The 18186-nt window shown below is 36.7% G+C and overlaps 1 non-coding gene across 1 annotated transcript; it reads left to right on the top strand.

Annotated features, from left to right (window-relative positions):
• The first annotated feature begins 3107 nt into the window (after nucleotides 1–3107).
• LOC139031145 (U6 spliceosomal RNA) lies at nucleotides 3108–3216 on the top strand. Its single transcript, XR_011483551.1, has one exon. It is a non-coding gene; the product is annotated as a U6 spliceosomal RNA (small nuclear RNA).
• Nucleotides 3217–18186: the final 14970 nt, after the last annotated feature.

Raw genomic sequence — 18186 nt, 5'->3', positions numbered from 1 at the left:
TGAATGCTCAGTGCAGGTAAACTTGAAATAATAGATAGAAAGGAAATGTTTCTATCAACAAACAGAAATCAAGTTTTTGTGTTTTTTTTTTTTTTTTTTTTTACCCTGAAATGACTGTTTTAAGTGAATCTGAATTTCTGCAGCTTATTCATTAGAAATTGAAAGTATTAAAAGATACATTCTGAGATATAGTTGTGCTCCTATCAAATATTAGGGTGCTGATGTCTCATTTAGTGTAATGATATTGGCTATAGTGAATATTATATATGTATATTTTTTTCTTTCTTTGTTCCTTCCTTCCTTCCTTTTTGTATTACATGCTAGTAAGGAAGCCTCATCACATCAGAATTCTGCTCAGAAAACTCCTGTTGAGGGACACACTGCCAAACACAGACTGAGTGTGTATGCCAGATTGAAATCTCCTCGTGATTTTTGTCATGCTGCATAATAAGCTGGCAGCTAAAAGGGGGCTCAAGCAGATTGCCTTTCCTCCCTTTTATTTGCAGTTACTTGCAGTTATTCCTTAGGAGAATGTTCTTTATCTTTGGATGGAGCCGAATTCCAAATATTTAGCTCCTTTTCCAAATAGCATTTTGAAAAAAAATTCCATTCACTCTGTCAGATACACAACCCTCTGAATTATCAGCTCTGGCCTGAAATTACATTCTCCCACTTTTTAAAGATGCACAGAGTAGCATGGCCATAAAGGCACTGACTTAAAATTCTCTTTTAAAAGGAGAAAACTCATTCTAACCCCAAATGGTTTTCATCACTGTCTTGTGTCTGAGAGAGTATCTAAATGCAAGAAGACCGTTGCCAAATAACTTGATGCATGTGTGTGTGTGTGTGTGTGTGTGTGTGTGTATGTATGTTTGTGCTGACAGCACCCAGAAATTTCTAGAACTCCTAAGATTAATTCTGCCTTTAACTAGAGGAGAAAAAATACCTAAAGAACATATCATTGTAAGTGCATTTTTTTGATAGAAAACAGATATTTTTGTCTATTAAACTCACAACTGAATATCACTGTTTGTTGGGAGCAGTAAGAAATGAAATTGTTGATTAAAAACTTTTGCATATCTGTACCATAAAAGTAGTATAAGTTGAAGCTGTATCTTAAGAAAATTATGGTTTAGTGGAAAAAAGTTCAGGGCTTCTAAAATGACAATGGCCAAAGGAGCCAATTATCTTTAAATTGTCTGGTACGGTAGGAAGAGTCCTTTCATCTTTTTCACGGAAAGCACTTTTAGTCAAGCCCTATGTCACCATTTCACACTAGTCATTGTTTTTCCTGGACAATGAGTGACTCTGGTTCAAATCCCGGTATTGCTATAGTGTTCATGATTTGGGGCAAGCTCCACAATTTCCTGAGAGTTGTTGAGTGCTTTTATTTGTCTGTTGTTGTTGTTCACTTGCTTAGTCATGTCTGACTCTTTGTCACCCAATGGATTTCAGTGTGCCAGGCTTCCCTGTCCTTCACTCTCTCCCAGACGTTGCTCAAACTCATGTCCATTGAGTCAGGTATGTCATTCAATCACCTCATCCTCTTTCACCCCCTTCTCCTCCTGCCCTCAGTCTTTCCCAGCATCAGGGTCTTTTCCAATGAGTCGGCTCTTCGCATCAGGTGGCCAAAGTATTGGAGCTTCAGTTTCAGCATCAGTCCTTCCAATGAATATTCAGGATTGATTAGAGGAAATAATGCATAGTGTGAGGTTTCACTGAGTATATGTGAAAAAAAAAATCAAATTTATTATATTTAAGAAATAGTGGTTTACTTATTCTATCATTTGAACTAGAGCGCTGCCAGTTTGACACTGATCCCTTAGCACACATTTACCTTCATTAAGAATTAGTGAGCTTCCTCATCTTAGTAAAGAACATCTATGAAAACCCTATAGGCAACATGACACTTAATGGTGTAAGATAACTCTTTTTCTTAAGGTCCAGAACAAGGCAAGGTCGTCTACTCTCATCACTTCTATTCAACATTGTACTGGGGATTCTAAGTAGGACAGTTAGGCAGTAAGATGGGAAAAATAAAAGCAGACAGATTGGAAAAGAAGAATGAAAACTATCTTCATTTGCAGTTGATGTGATCTTATTATAGACAATCCCAAAGAATTTAATAAAAAAACTATTTATTAGAATTGGTAAAGTTTGCAGGATTCAATATCAGTATATTAAAAATTGTATTTTTATATATTTGCAAAGAAGATTCTCAAATTGACATTAAGAAAACAATTGTATTTATTACAGTATCAAAAAGAATAGTACACACATAAAAATTAAGTAAATACAAAGCTTAACTTCTAAATACTGCATAGCATAGTTAATGGATTGGGGGACAAAATATTGTTAACATGGTAATAGTTCTAAATTGATCAACAGATTCGGTGCAATCCTTATCAAAATTACAGGTGACTACTTTGCAGAAAATTAAAAACTGTTCCTATAATTCATATGAAAATTCAAGGGAACTTGACTAGCCAAAATAATCTTGAAACAAGAATAACAAAGTTAGAGTTTCAGAGTGTCAGACCTTAAAAATTGTTACAAAGCTATAGTAATCAAGATATACGACATGATACTGGCATAAGGATAGACACACAGAACATTAGAACAGAGTTGGGAGTCCAGAATGTACCCTCACATTTTTAGCCAAATGATTTTTTTTAAAAAGAATGCTAAGACGCTTCAGTGGGGAAAAAGTTGTTGTTTCCATAAATGGTCCTGGAACAAATGGATGGCCACATACATGATAATCAAGTTGGACCCCTATTTGATATCATATATGTAATTTAAATAAAAATGTCGGAGAGTGTGGTACATATACACCATGGAATACTACTCAGCCATTAAAAAGAATTCATTTGAATCAGTTCTAATGAGATGGATGAAACTGGAGCCCATTATACAGAGCGTAAATAAAAATGGATCAAAGAACTAGGTGTAAGAACTAAAACTATTAAACTCTTAGGAGAGAGCATAGGCATAAATTGTTGCAATTTTGAATTAGTGGTTTCTTAAATATGACATAAGTGCTAACAATAGGCGGAAAGAGAAACAATTGGATTTAAAAAAAAATTTGTGTTTCAAAGTATACTATGGTGCTCGCTTTGGCAGCACATATACTAAAAAATTGGAAGGATACAGAGAAGATTAGCATGGCCCCTGCGCAAGGATGACACCCAAATTCATGAAGCGTTCCATATTTTTTACAGACAAGCAAAAGCTGAGAGAATTCAGCACCACCAAACCAGCTCTTCAACAAATGCTAAGGGATCTTCTCTGGACAGGAGACACAGAAAGGCTGTGTTTTGAATCCAAAACAACAAAGTAAATGACAACGGGACCATACCTATCAATAAATACCTTAAATGTGAATGGGTTGAATGCCCAACCAAAAGACAAAGACTGGGTGAATGGATACAAAAACAAGACCCCTATATATGCTGTCTACAAGAGACCCACCTCAAAACAAGGGACACATACAGACTGAAAGTGAAGGGCTGGAAAAAATATTTCACGCAAACGGAGACAAAAAGAAAGCAGGAGTTGCAATACTCATATCAGATAAAATAGTCTTTAAAATAAAGGCTGTGAAAAGAGACAAAGAAGGACATTACATAATGATCAAAGGATCAATCCAAGAAGAAGATATAACAATCATAAATACATATGCATTCAACATAGGAGCACCACAATATGTAAGGCAAATGCTAATGAGTATGAAAGAGGAAATTAACAGTAACACAATAATAGTGGGAGACTTTAATACCCCACTCACAACTATGGACAGATCAACTAAACAGAAAATTAACAAGGAAACACAAACTTCAAATGACACAATGGATTAGCTAGAACTAATTGATATATATAGGACATTTCACCCCAAAACAATCAAGTTCACCTTTTTCTTAAGTGCACATGGAACCTTCTCCAGAATAGATCCCATCCTGGGCCGTAAATCTTGCCTTGGGAAATTCAAAAAAATTCAAATCATTCCAGTCATCTTTTCTGACCACAATGCAGTAAGATTAGATCTCAATTACAGGAAAAAAATTATTAAAAATTCAAACATATGGAGGATAAATAACACACTTCTCAATAACCAACAAATCATAGAAGAAATCAAAAAAGAAATCAAAATATGCATAGAAATGAATGAAAATGAAAACACAAGAACCCAAAACCCATGGGACACTGTAAAAGCAGTGCTAAGGGAAAGGTTCATAGCATTACAGGCTTACCTCAAGAAACAAGAAAAAAGTTAAATATAAGTAACCTAACTCTACACCTAAAGCAACTAGAGAAGGAAGAAATGAAGAACCCCAGGGTTAGTAGAAGGAAAGAAATCTTTACAATTATGGCAGAAATAAATGCAAAAGAAACTAAAGAGACTATAGCAAAAATCAACAAAGCTAAAAGCTGGTTTTTTGAAAAAATAAACAAAATTGCCAAGCCGTTAGCAAGACTCATTAAGAAACAAAGGGAGAAGAACCAAATTAACAAAATTAGAAATGAAAATGGAGAGATCACAACAGACAACTCTGAAATACAAAGGATCATAAGAGACTACTACCAGCAGCTATATGCCAATAAAATGGACAACTTGGAAGAAATGGACAAATTCTTAGAAAAGTATAACTTTCCAAAACTGAACCAGGAAGAAATAGAAGATCTTAACAGACCCAGCACAAGCAAGGAAATTGAAACCATAATCAGAAATCTTCCAGGAAACAAAAGCCCAGGACCAGATGGCTTCACAGCTGAATTCTACCAAAAATTTAGAGAAGAGCTAATACCTATCTTACTCAAACTCTTCCAGAAAATTGCAGAAGAAGGTAAACTTCCAAACTTATTCTATGAGGCCACCATCACCCTAATTCCAAAACCAGACAAAGATGCTACAAAAAAAGAAAACTACAGGCCAATATCACTGATGAAAGATGCAAAAATCCTTAACAAAATTATAGCAAACAGAATCCAACAACATATTAAAAAGATCATACATCATGACCAAGTGGGCTTTATCCCAGGAATGCAAGGATTCTTTAATATCCACAAATCAGTCAATGTAATACACCACATTAACAAATTGAAAGATAAAAAATCATATGATTATCTCAATAGATGCAGAAAAAGCCTTTGACAAAATTCAACATCCATTTATGATTAAAACTCTCCAGAAAGCAGGAATAGAAGGAACATACCTCAACATAATAAAAGCTATATATGACAAACCCACAGCAAGCATTACCCTTACTGGTGAAAAATTGAAAGCTTTTCCCCTAAAATCAGGAACAAGACAAGGGTGCCCACTCTCACCACTACTATTCAACATAGTTTTGGAAGTTTTGGCCACAGCAATCAGAGCAGAAAAAGAAGTAAAAGGAATCCAGATAGGAAAAGAAGAAGTAAAACTCTCACTGTTTGCAAATGACATGATCCTCTACATAGGAAACCCTAAACTCTACCTGAAAATAAACTCTGACTCTACCAGAAAATTACTATAGGTAATCAATGAATATAGTAAAGTTGCAGGATATAAAATTAACACACAGAAATTCCTTTCATTCCTATACACTAACAATGAGAAAACAGAAAGAGAAATTAAGGAAACAATACCATTCATCACTGCAACAAAAAGAATAAAAAATACTTAGGAGTATATCTACCTAAAGAAACAAAAGACCTATACATATAAAACTATAAAACACTGATGAAAGGAATCAAAGAGGACACAAATAGATGGAGAATTATACTGCGTTCCTGGATTGGAAGAATCAATATTGTGAAAATGACTATACTACCCAAAGCAATCTAGATTCAATGCAATCCCTATCAAGCTACCAACGGTATTCTTCACAGAACTAGAACAAATAATTTCACAATTTGTATGGAAATACAAAAAACCTCTATTAGCCAAAGCAATCTTGAGAAAGAAGAATGGAACTGGAGGAATCAACCTGCCTGACTTCAGGCTCTACTACAAAGCCACAGTCATCAAGACAGTATGGTACTGGCACAAAGACAGAAATATAGATCAATGGAACAGAATAGAAAGCCCAGAGATAAATCCACGAACCTATGGACACCTTATCTTCAACAAAGGAGGCAAGGATATACAATGGAAAAAAGACAGCCTCTTTAACAAGTGGTGCTGGGAAAACTGGTCAACCACTTGTAAAAGAATGAAACTAGAACACTTTCTAACACCATACACAAAAATAAACTCAAAATGGATTAAAGATCTAAATGTAAGACCAGAAACTATAAAACTCCTAGAGGAGAACATAGGCCAAACCCTCTCTGACATAAATCACAGCAGGATCCTCTATGACCCACCTCCCAGCATATTGGAAATAAAAGCAAAATTAAACAAATGAGACCTAATGAAACTTAAAAGCTTTTGCACAACAAAGGAAACTATAAGCAAGGTGAAAAGACAGCCCTCAGAATGGGAGAAAATAATAGCAAATGAAGTAACAAAGAATTAATCTCAAAAATATACAAGCAACTCCTGCAGCTCAATTCCAGAAAAATAAATGACCCAATCAAAAAATGGGCCAAAGAACTAAACAGACATTTCTCTAAAGAAGACATACAGATGGCTAACAAACACATGAAAAGATGCTCGTCACTCATTATCAGAGAAATGCAAATCAAAACCACAATGAGGTACCATTACATGCCAGTCAGGATGGCTGCTATCCAAAAGTCTACAGGCAATAAATGCTGGAGAGGGTGTGGAGAAAAGGGAATCCTCTTACACTCTTGGTGGGAATGCAAACTAGTACAGCCACTATGGAGAACAGTGTGGAGATTCCTTAAAAAACTGGAAATAGAACTGCCATATGACCCAGCAATCCCACTTCTGGGCATACACACTGAGGAAATCAGATCTGAGAGACACATGCACCCCAATGTTCATTGCAGCACTGTTTATAATAGCCAGGACATGGAAGCAACCTAGATGCTCATCAGTAGACGAATGGATGAGGAAGCTGTGGCACATATACACCATGGAAAATACTCAGCCATTAAAAAGAATTCATTTGAATCAGTTCTGATGAGATGGGTGAAACTGCAGCCCATTATACAGAGTGAAGTAAGCCAGAAAGATAAAGACCATTACAGTATACTAACACATATTTATGGAATTTAGAAAGATGGTAATGATAACCCTATACACAAAACAGAAAAAGAGACACAGATGTACAGAACAGACTTTTGGACTTTGTGGGAGAAGATGAGGGTGGGATGTTTCGAGAGAACAGCATCCAAACATGTATATTATCAAGGGTGAAACAGATCACCAGCCCAGGTTGGATGCAAGAGACAAGTGCTTGGGGCTGGTGCACTGGGAAGACCCAGAGGAATGGGGTGGGGAGGGAGCTGGGAGGGGGGATAGGGATGGGGAATACATGTAAATCCATGGCTGATTCATTTCAATGCACGGCAAAAACCACTACAATATTGTGAAGTAATTAGCTTCCAACTAATAAAAATAAATGGAAAAACAAACAAACAGACAAAAAGTATACTATGAAGAAATTAAAAAGACAAGTCACAAAATGGGAGAAAATATTTGCAAATCATATATTTGATAAAAGACTAAAATATGTAAAGAGCTGCTGCTGGTGCTAAGTCGCTTCAGTCGTGTCCGACTCTGTTCGACCCCATAGACGGCAGCCCACCAGACTCCCCCGTCCCTGGGATTCTCCAGGCAAGAACACTAGAATGGGTTGCCATTTCCTTCTCCAAGGCATGATAGGGAAAAGTGAATGTGAAGTCGCTCAGTCATGTCCAACTCTTTGCAACTCCATGGACTGCAGCCTACCAGGCTCCTCCATCCATCGGATTTTCCGGGCAAGAGTACTAGATGCATGTAAATATATATCTAGAATATGTAAAGAATTCTTACAAAGAAACAATAAAATAGCAAATAGCTCAAATTTTTTTCTTTTCTTTTTTTTTCAGTGACAGCCTTTATTATTTTAGAGAAACATAGAAAAAGTGTGCATATTATCTTTAAAATGTATTGCTTAGAACCAAAAAAAGTTAGTGTAGAAATAATGAAGTCAAAGGTGAAGCTAGACAAGGTTAGTGTGAACAATTCTGGCAATATACTTGAAAAAACATAAGAAGATGGAAGAAATTAAAGAGAACCATGTTACTTGGAATACAAACAGAAAGAACAAAATAAGAATTTAGTATACTATAACCTCTTCATTTATCAGAAAGAATATAAACAGTAAATGCATAAAAATAGTATTACAGGGACTCCCTGTCAGTTAGTGGTTAAGAACCCCCACTTTCACTTTATTTATATTAGTTGGAGGCTAATTACTTTACAATATTGTAGTGGTTTTTGCCATACATTGATATGAATCAGTCATGGATTTACATGTGTTCCCATCCTTCAGTTCAGTCCAGTCACTCAGTCGTGTCCAACTCTTTGCAACCCCATGAACCGCAGCAAGCCAGGCCTCCCTGTCCATCACCAACTCCCAGAGTCCACCCAAACCCGTGTCCATTGTGTTGGTGATGCCATCCAACCATCTCATCCTCTGTCGTCCCCTTCTCCTCTGGCCCTCAAACTTTCCCAGCATCAAGGTCTTCTCAAATGAGTCAGCTCTTTGCATAAGGTGGCCAAAGTATTGGCGTTTTAGCTTCAACATCAGTCCCTCCAATGAACTCCCAGGACTGATCTCCTTTAAGATGGACTGGTTGGATCCCCTTGCAGTCCAAGGGACTCTCAAGAGTCTTCTCTAACACCACAGTTCAAAAACATCAATTCTTTGGCACTTTAAGTCCAACTCTCACATCTATATATGACTACCGGCCTTGACTATAGCCTTGACCATAGACTTGACTAGACATACCTTTGTTGGCAAAGTAATGTCTCTGATTTTTAATATGCTGTCTAGGTTGGTCATAACTTTTCTTCCAAGGAGCAAGCGTCCTTTAATTTCATGGCTGCAATCACCATCCGCAGTGATTTTGGAGCCAAAAAAAATAAAGTCTGCCACTGTTTCCACTGTTTTCCCATCTATCTGCCATGAAGTGATGGGACCAAATGCCATGATCTTAGTTTTCTGAATGTTGAGCTTTAACAACTTTTTCACTCTCCTCTTTCACTTTCATCAAGAGGCTCTTAATTCTTCTTCACTTTCTGCCATAAGTGTGGTGTCATCTGCATATCTGAGGTTGTTGATATTTCTCCAGCAATTTGATTCCAGCTAGTGCTTCCTCCAGCCCAGCGTTTCTCATGATGTACTCTGCATATAAGTTAAATAAGCAGGGTGACAATATACAGCCTTGACATACTCCTTTTCCTATTTGGAACCGGTTTGTTCCATGTCCAGTTCTAACTGTTGCTTTCTGACCTGTATACAGGTTTCTCAAGAGGCAGGTCAGATGGTCTGGTATTTCTGTCTCTTTCAGAATTTTCCAGTTTATTGTGATCCGCACAGTCAAAGACTTTGGCATAGTCAATAAAGCAGAAATAGATGTTTTTCTTGCACTCTCTTGCTTTTTTGATGGTCCAGTGAATGTTGGCAATTTGATCTCTGGTTCCTCTGCCTTTTCTAAAACCGGCTTGAACATCTGGAAGTTCACGGTTCACATATTGCTGAAGCCTGGCTTGGAGAATTTTGAGTATTACTTTACTAGCCTGTGAGATGAGTGCAATTGTGCAGTAGTTCGAGCATTCTTCAGCATTACTTTTCTTTGGGATTGGCATGAAAACTGACTTTTTCCAGTCCTGTGGCCACTGCTGCGTTTTTCAAATTTGCTGGCAATTGAGTGCAGCACTTTCACAGCATCATACTTCAGGATTTGAAATAGCTCAACTGGAATTCCATCACCTCCACTAGCTTTGTTCATAGTGATGCTTCATAAGGACCACCTGACTTCACATTCCAGGATGTCTTGCTCTAGGTGAGTATGAGTGATCCCATCTTTGTGATTATCTGGATCTTGAAGATCTTTTTTGTATGGCTCTTCTGTGTATTCTTGCCACCTCTTCTTAATATCTTCTGCTTCTGTTAGGTCCATACCATTTCTGTCTTTTATTAAGACCATCTTTTCATGAAATGTTCCCTTGGTATCTCTAATTTTCTTGAAGAGATCTCTAGTCTTTCTCATTCTATTGTTTTCCTCTATTTCTTTGCATTGATTGCTGAGGGAGGCTTTCTTATCTCTCCTTGCTATTCTTTGGAACTCTGCATTCAGATGGGTATATCTTTCCTTTTCTCTTTTGCTTTTCACTTCTCTTCTTTTCACAGCTAGTTGTAAGGCCTCCTTGGACTGTCATTTTGCTTTTTTGCATTTCTTTTTCTTGGGGATGGTCTTGCTCCCTCCTCCTATACAATTTCACGAACCTCCATCCATAGTTCATTGGACACTCTGTCTATCAGATCTAGTCCCTTAAATCTATGATGGGACCAGATGCCATGATCTTAGTTTTCTGAATGTTTAGCTTTAAGCCAAGTTTTTCACTCTCTTCTTTCACTTTCATCAAAAGGCTCTTTAGTTCTTCTTCATTTTCTGCCATAAGGGTGGTGTCATCTGCATATCTGAGGTTATTGATATTTCTCTTGGCAATCTTGATTCCAGCTTGTGCTTGCTCCAGCCCAGTGTTTCTCATGATGTACTCTGCATATAAGTTAAATAAGTCATCAGAGAAGTGCAAAACATGAAAAAGCATGGTAAGATAATACTTCATACCTAGTAGGATGGCTGCAACAAAATGACAGATTATAGCTGTTGGTGAGAATGTGGAGAAACTATAGCCTGCATACACTGCTAGTAGGAATGTAAAATGGCACAATCTCTTTGTAAAGCCATTTAGAAAATCATCAGAATTTTAAATATGAAGTTGTAATATGAGCCATCAATTCCACTCATAGGTATATGCCAAAAGAAATAAAACATATACACATGCAAAAACTTGTATCTGAATACTCACAGCAATATTATTCCTAAAAGCTAAAAAATTGAAACAACAACCCAAATGTCTTTGATCACTTTCTTTTTTTCAATTGTAATTTTTAAAATTTATTTTTATTATTTATTTTTATTTTTTAATTTATTTTTATTAGTTGGAGGCTAATTACTTTACAATATTGTAGTGGTTTTTGTTATACATTGACATGAATCAGCTATGGATTTACATGTATTCCCCATCCCGATCCCCCTTCCCACCTTTCTCCACCCAATTCCTCTGGGTCTTCCCAGTGCACCAGGCCTGAGCACTTGTCTCAAGAAAATGTGGTGTGGTATACCTATATTATGGAATATTATTTAGTAATGAAAAGAAATTAAGTAGTGATACATACTAATGGACCTTGAAAACATTAGGCTAAGTGGAAAGAAACTCATCACAAAAGACCACATGTTGTCTGATTTTATTTATATGAAACAATCAGAATAAGCATATTTTTAGAGACACATAGTAGGTTACTGGTTACCTAGGGCCAAAAGGAATTGAAGGGAATGGAGAATAAATTGATTGTAATTGGGGTGATGGTTGTACAGTTAGGTTAATACACTGAAAACCATTGAACAGTATACCTTAAATGGATGAATTGCATGGCATGTGAATTATATCTCAATAAAACTCTTAAAAATAGATTTAAGTGTAAGTGGCCTTTAGCTTGTGTGGCATAAAAACATTCTAAATCAGAACATACTTCCTATAAAAAGCAAGCTTATTTAGACAGAACATATCTAATTGGAATAAATGGCACCAAAAGTAGTTGAGTTTGGAGCATTTTCTGTTTGGCTAGAGTAGCTATTTGAGCTAAAGCAAATAAAAATGGACCAGAAAGTCAAGTTAACCTGTAATCAATTTACTAGGAATTTTATATACTGCCATGAACATAGGAGAAAATAAATTTTATACAGGCACACATATATACACACTATATATGTGTATATATATAGTATAGAATTATATATATATATAACTGTATATTAGTTGTGCTTTTATATGTTTTATTATTTTAAAATTTTGATAATTTTAGTATTTTGGGTTGACTATTTCAGTTATTTAAAAACTCTTTATTTTATATACTGTAGTGATCATGAAGTGAAAATGGAATTCAGTCTGTGAGTTGTGTGTATGTGTCTGTGTTTATATACATACATACATATATGTATATATGTATAAAGTTTACTTCACATGATGAATGTGTTAATCATCAGCTTCTTACATTTTCAATAATGTCATTTTATTTTATATTTTATAGTTCTGAATAGTAACACAAATCTAATAAACTACTTTTTGCTTAAGACAGCTTCATTCAGAGAGCCTATCATTTGCACTGAAATGAACCTAATTTTACATTTTGTGGGAAATCCTCATTATATTGAATAATTGATTTTTATAAAAAAGTATAGTATTTTAGAAGGAGTTATATCCGGATGTTATGGACATTGGTTAATTCTTTAAAATATCCCTTTTGAATTACAATGTAAGAAATCTCATTTTATTTTTATCATCCTTTTCTTAGAAAGGTTCTTTTCTTCAAGTAAGAAAATGGTTGACATAGTTTAATTAAGGCTTTACAAATTATGAGTAGATGGAAGTAAGACTCAATGCCTTTGGAAACAGAGATCCTACTGCATTTTGCATCTCCATCTTTGATTTATTCCTTTGAACAAAAATAGCACCCTGAATAGTCACAATCTTTGTATGTGAGCTTGGTCGCTCAGTCGTGTCTGACTCTTTTGCGACTCCTTAGACTAATTCCCCAGACTTCTCTGTCCATGGGATTGTCCAGATAAGAACCCCAGACTGGATTGCCATTTCCTTCTCCAGCAAATCTTCCCAACTTAGGGATCGAACCCATGTCTGTTATGTCTCCTGCATTGGCAAGCAGATTCCTTACCACTGTGGCACCTGGAAAGTCCCCAGTCACAATCTTTAGGCATCCACAAAGCTTCAGAAAGAGAATAAGAGACACAAATGAAATTTCAGTTGTATATTGACTTCCAGGTGATGTAAGTCTTGCAGTTTCAAAGAAGGGCAATGCCAAAGAATGAACAATTGCACTCATTTCACATGTTAGCAATGTGATGCTCAAGATCCTTCAAGCTAACTGAGAAATTGCAGATGCACAAGGTAGGTTTAGAAAAGGCAAAGGAACCAGAGATCAAACAACTCTAACATCCATTAGATCATAGAAAAAGCAAGAATATCCCAGAAAAACATCTGCTTCATTGACTATGCTAAAACCTTTGACTGTGTTGATCACAACAAACTGTGGAAAATTCTTAAGGAGATGGGAATACCAGACCACCTTACCTGCCTCCTGAGAAATCTGTATGAAGGTCAAGAAGCAACAGTTGGAACAAGACATGGAATAAAAAACTGGTCCCAAATTGGGAAAAGAGTATGTCACCCTGTTTATTTACTTCTATGCAGAACTCATCATGGGAAATACTAGGCTCAATGAATCACAAGATGGAATCAAGGTTTCCAGGAAAAATATCAACAACTTCAGGTATGGAGATGACATTATTATCACTCTAATGGAAGAAAGCAAAGAGGAACTAGAGAGCCTCTTGATAAGGGTGAAAAAAGAGAGTGAAAAAGCCAATTTAAAACTCAACATTCAAAAACAAAGATCATGGCATCTGGTCCTATCACTTCATGACAAATAGAAGGGGGAAAAGTGGAAACGGTGAGAGATTTTATTTTCTTGGAATCCAAAATCACTGTGGATAGTGACTGCAGCCACAAAATTAAAAGATACTTGCTCCTTGGAAGGAAAGCCATGACCAACCTAGACAGCATATTAAAAAGCAGAGATGCTACTTTGTCGACAAGATCCGTTATAGTCAAAGCTTTGGTTTTTCCAGTAATCATGTATGGATGAGAATCAAAGAAGGCTGAGAACTTAGGAATTGATGCATTTCAAGTGTCAGATGAGTGTATGCTCCTCGGTTCTTTGTCTCGTCACAACAAAGATTTAGAGTGACGGACATTAAAGTCCCCTCAGCGTGTCACAGCTCTCGGGTCTTGGACAAACTGTGTCATAGCTCTTAGACAAATCATTGTTACAGCTCTATTTTATTTAGAAGATAGCAGGAGAATCCATCCTTGAAGAAGAGAAGAGAGTGGAGGAGCGTGCCAGCACATGGGGTGCTGGTGGGGGAGTAGAGAGAGAGAGAAAGAGGGTACTACGCACGCATGGGAGAGACAGGGCCCTTTGGCTCCTCTTTTTATATGTTTTTTTCTTCCCCCTGGGCCTGCCCTATGCAAATTGGGCTTGGGCAGGAGCACTGTTCTACCTGAAGTCCTCACTCCGGTCCTCAGGCCTTCCTTTGACCTTCCTCTGTTCTATTTTCATGGGCTTTTCCCTTCCTTGTCTTTTAGCCACTGTCATTTTGGACTCCTTTTCCCTATTCTAACTACCTAACAGAAGTGTTTTGCTGGAGAAGACTCTTGAGAGTCCCTTGGACTGCATGATCAAACCAGTCAATCTAAAGGAAATCAACCCTAAATATTCATTGGAAGGACTGATGGTGAAGCTGAAGCACCAATATTTTGGCCACCTGATTCGAAGAGCTGACTCACTGGAAAAGACCCTGATGATGGGAAAAATTGAGGACAGGAGGAGAAAGAGGCAAGAGAGGATATGTTTAGATGGCATGACCAACTCAGTGGATATGAATTTGGGCAAACTCTGTGATGTAATGAAGGACAGGGAAGCCTGGTGTGTTGCAGTGCATGGGTCACTAAGAGTTGGAGATGACTTAGCAATTGAACAGCAATGAGTGTTCAATTCAATTCAGTTCAGTCGCTCAGCTGTGTCTGACTTTTTGCAATCCCAAGAACTGTAGCACGCCAGGCCTCCCTGTCTATCACTAACTCCTGGAGTTTACTCAAGCTCATATCTGACAAAACGTGGTCCACTGGAGAAGAGTATGGCAAACCACTTCAGTATTCTTGCCTTGAGAACCCCATGAACAGTATGAAAAGGTAAAAACATAGCAAAGTATGAAAAAGCAAAAAGGCAAAATGTTTGTCTGAGGAGCCTTACAAATAGCTGAGAAAAGAAAAAGACGTGAAAGGCAAAGGAGAAAAGATATACGCATTTGAATGCAGAGTTCCAAAGAATAGCAAGGAGAGATAAGAAAGCCTTCCTCAGTGGTCAGTGCAAAGAGATAGAGGAAAACAACAGAATGGGAAAGACTAGAGATCTCTTCAAGAAAATCAGAGTTACCAAGGGAACAATTCTTGCAAAGATGGGCACAATAAAGGACAGAAATGGTATGGACCTAACAGAAGCAGAAGATATTAAGAAGTGGAAAGAACACACAGAAAAACGACAAGTGTTATCAGGCTCTTAATTCAGAGATCTTCTACGTATTGGCTTATTCACTTCTGAAAAAGATAGTTCAGTCAAAGAAGGGAAGTGCCCAGTGATCCCTGTTAAGCTTTGCCCACCTAGTATAGGAATTTGTATACGGCCACAGATTTCTGACTCAATGGTGAGGGGAATTTAGTATCAGACACTTAAACAGACTTCAATACTGATCATCCTGATTTAAGATTGGCATTCTCTTGTATTTGCTGAAATTGAAGCTCATTCTCAGCGCTCCCTTCTGCAGTTTTCATTTTCTATTAATATTTATCACTATTTATCATGTGTCCTGGCTCTAATGTGCAGGGACTGTTACCCAGGCTAACTTTGACTGGACTTTTGAAAATTTCATCCCTTTCTCCAAACTTCCCTCTCTCCAATTAGACTGTGGTATAGTTTGATCAGACCATCAGACACTCAAAAGAGTTATCATACCCAATTCTAATTTCAGTAAAAAAGGAAAAAAAAAAAAGTGCACTTTCTGGATAATCTCAGAACACTAGAATTCTGCCTTCCTTGTTCTCATTTTTCTTCTAGAAAATAAAGCCCATCTCAAAGTCTTTCTATCTTCTTGCCTTTTGCTTCAAATATGGACTCCTTTAGTTTTCCTGCTACCAAGCTTCACTCACACATGAGGACACTTGGCTTTTAGTTACCGCTGCCAATTCTGACTGAATTTTTTCTTTGAGCATTTTCAGCTGTAATCCTTGAATTCACTTCTTCCTGACAAATTCTCACTGTCCACAAGACTTCACCACTGGCTGCCTTTGCTTAAGGGTGTGCTCTTGTCAGAGTTCAACTCTTCCTTCCCCGCCCTGTATTGATAACACATTCTGATACATCATGTCAACTATTTTCCTTCCATTTTCAATTCTCTTTGCTCAGATGCTGAAAGGAATTGCAAAGATGTTTTCAAGCTAAAAGATACACTATGATTGGATTTTCATTGTGTGGAATATTGTAAGATATTGCCTTTTAAAAAGATTTCTTAGAAATAACCATTTTAGTGTTGGGAAAGTTTAGAGTTAGAGAATATCTCAAATTTTTAAAACAGTTTCTTTTCTTTTTCTTTTAAAATTCTGTGAACTCATTATCTTACATAATGAGTAAAATGTTATTTTTTACTCATTGTGTTATTTTGTCCTTAGTTTAGTTCATCATTTTTGTTTGGTGTGAACTTCTAAATTTTATCACTATTAATGGTGAGGAAATCAAGCCAATGGTAAACACAGGGAAATACTAACAGTGTCCATATGACCCAACACATATATACAACACCAAAAATTTAGCACAATGTGAAATATGCTTGTTATTTTTCAAGCTTTGTGTGTTGATTTAACTTCCGGGAAAACAACACTTTCCTTGGTCTGCTTTGAAAATGGGAAATTTTCTCCCACTGACTTTCCAGAAATTTGTCAAAAATTTGTTGCTGTTTTCTAGTTGCCCTCTCTTTCTGCAGTTAAATGGTGATATTGACAAGACAGTCAAAAATTCAAAGCGACATATAGAGTCTTTCTACATTGTTTTCTATTTGGGAGAGTTATGATGCAAGAATGAGGGAAAGAGAAGAGTGAAAAATAGTTGGGATCAACATGTTCACACCTCTCTATTTAAAATGGACAACCATCAATATCCTACTTTATAACACAGGAACTCTGCTCAGTATTATGTGGCACCCTGGATGAGGTGGGTGTTTGGAGGAGAATGGTACTTGCGAATGTATGGCTGAGTCCCTTTGCTCCTAACCTGAAGCTATCACAACATTGTTAATCTGCTATTCTCTATGTGAAATGATTAGTCGCTCAGTTGTGTCTGACTCTCTGTGACCCCATGGGCTATAGCCCACCAGGCTCCTCTGTCCATGGGATTTCCCAGGCAAGAATACTGGAGTGGGTTGCCATTCCCTTCTCCAGGGGATCTTCCTCACCCAGGGATTGAACCTGGGTCTCCTGAATTGAAGACAGATTCTTTACTGTCTGAACCACCAGGGAAGTCCCTATAATCCACTATAAAATAAAAAAAAAATTTTAATAAAATAAAATTAAAAATATACATAGTCACTGTAGTGAGGACAGAAGGAAATATGATGTGAAGGAGGAATAAAAGCAAACAGATAAAAGCATTGGGAATATGCACTAGGGCTTTCAGTGAATTTATGGAAATGGAGTCCGTGACTGGAACAATACGTTTACTGAGGATGGAATGGAAAGAGCACCATGTCTGCCTCTGCCATCCCTTACTTTTCTTTTAAACTTGTATTGAGAAAAAACATTTTCTGCTTTCTCTTATGTCTACACTACATATACTGCTTTATTATACTTTCAAACTGGTTAAACTAACTTAAAAGATTGACCTTAAAGTCTAAGTAATTAAGCATAGAATTAATGCAGACAAAGTTAAAGTTGTAGACCTATGGGCAACTTAGAAATATAATTTCAAGTTGATCCCCAGATAAAAGATGAGTCTGCATCAAGATCTATAAACCAGAAGAAAAATAGATTTAGATAAAAATGAATCCCTTTTCAGTAACTTTTGTTTGGCTGATTTCATCTTTTGAAAAATTGGAAAATGATTCTTGTCTTTTGACACAGTCAGAATTAATGAGGATGGATGGGAGCTATTGCAAGATAAGAAAGTGCTATCCATTCTTTGTGATGGGAAAACTACACTCATTTTATTGTTTGGTATGTTATAGTCACTTTTAATATGAAGAATTAATTGAAGACATTAAACATTTTAATTTAAAATCAAAAAGAGTGTTTCTTCGCTCACCCTTGAGTAGGAACACCCTGAGTGACATGAGTAG

This window comes from Odocoileus virginianus, chromosome 25 (genome assembly GCF_023699985.2).
Source record: "Odocoileus virginianus isolate 20LAN1187 ecotype Illinois chromosome 25, Ovbor_1.2, whole genome shotgun sequence".
Taxonomy (NCBI): Eukaryota; Metazoa; Chordata; class Mammalia; order Artiodactyla; family Cervidae; genus Odocoileus; species Odocoileus virginianus.
Note: the sequence above shows the minus strand (reverse complement) of the source record. Positions and strands in the feature narration are given on the sequence as shown.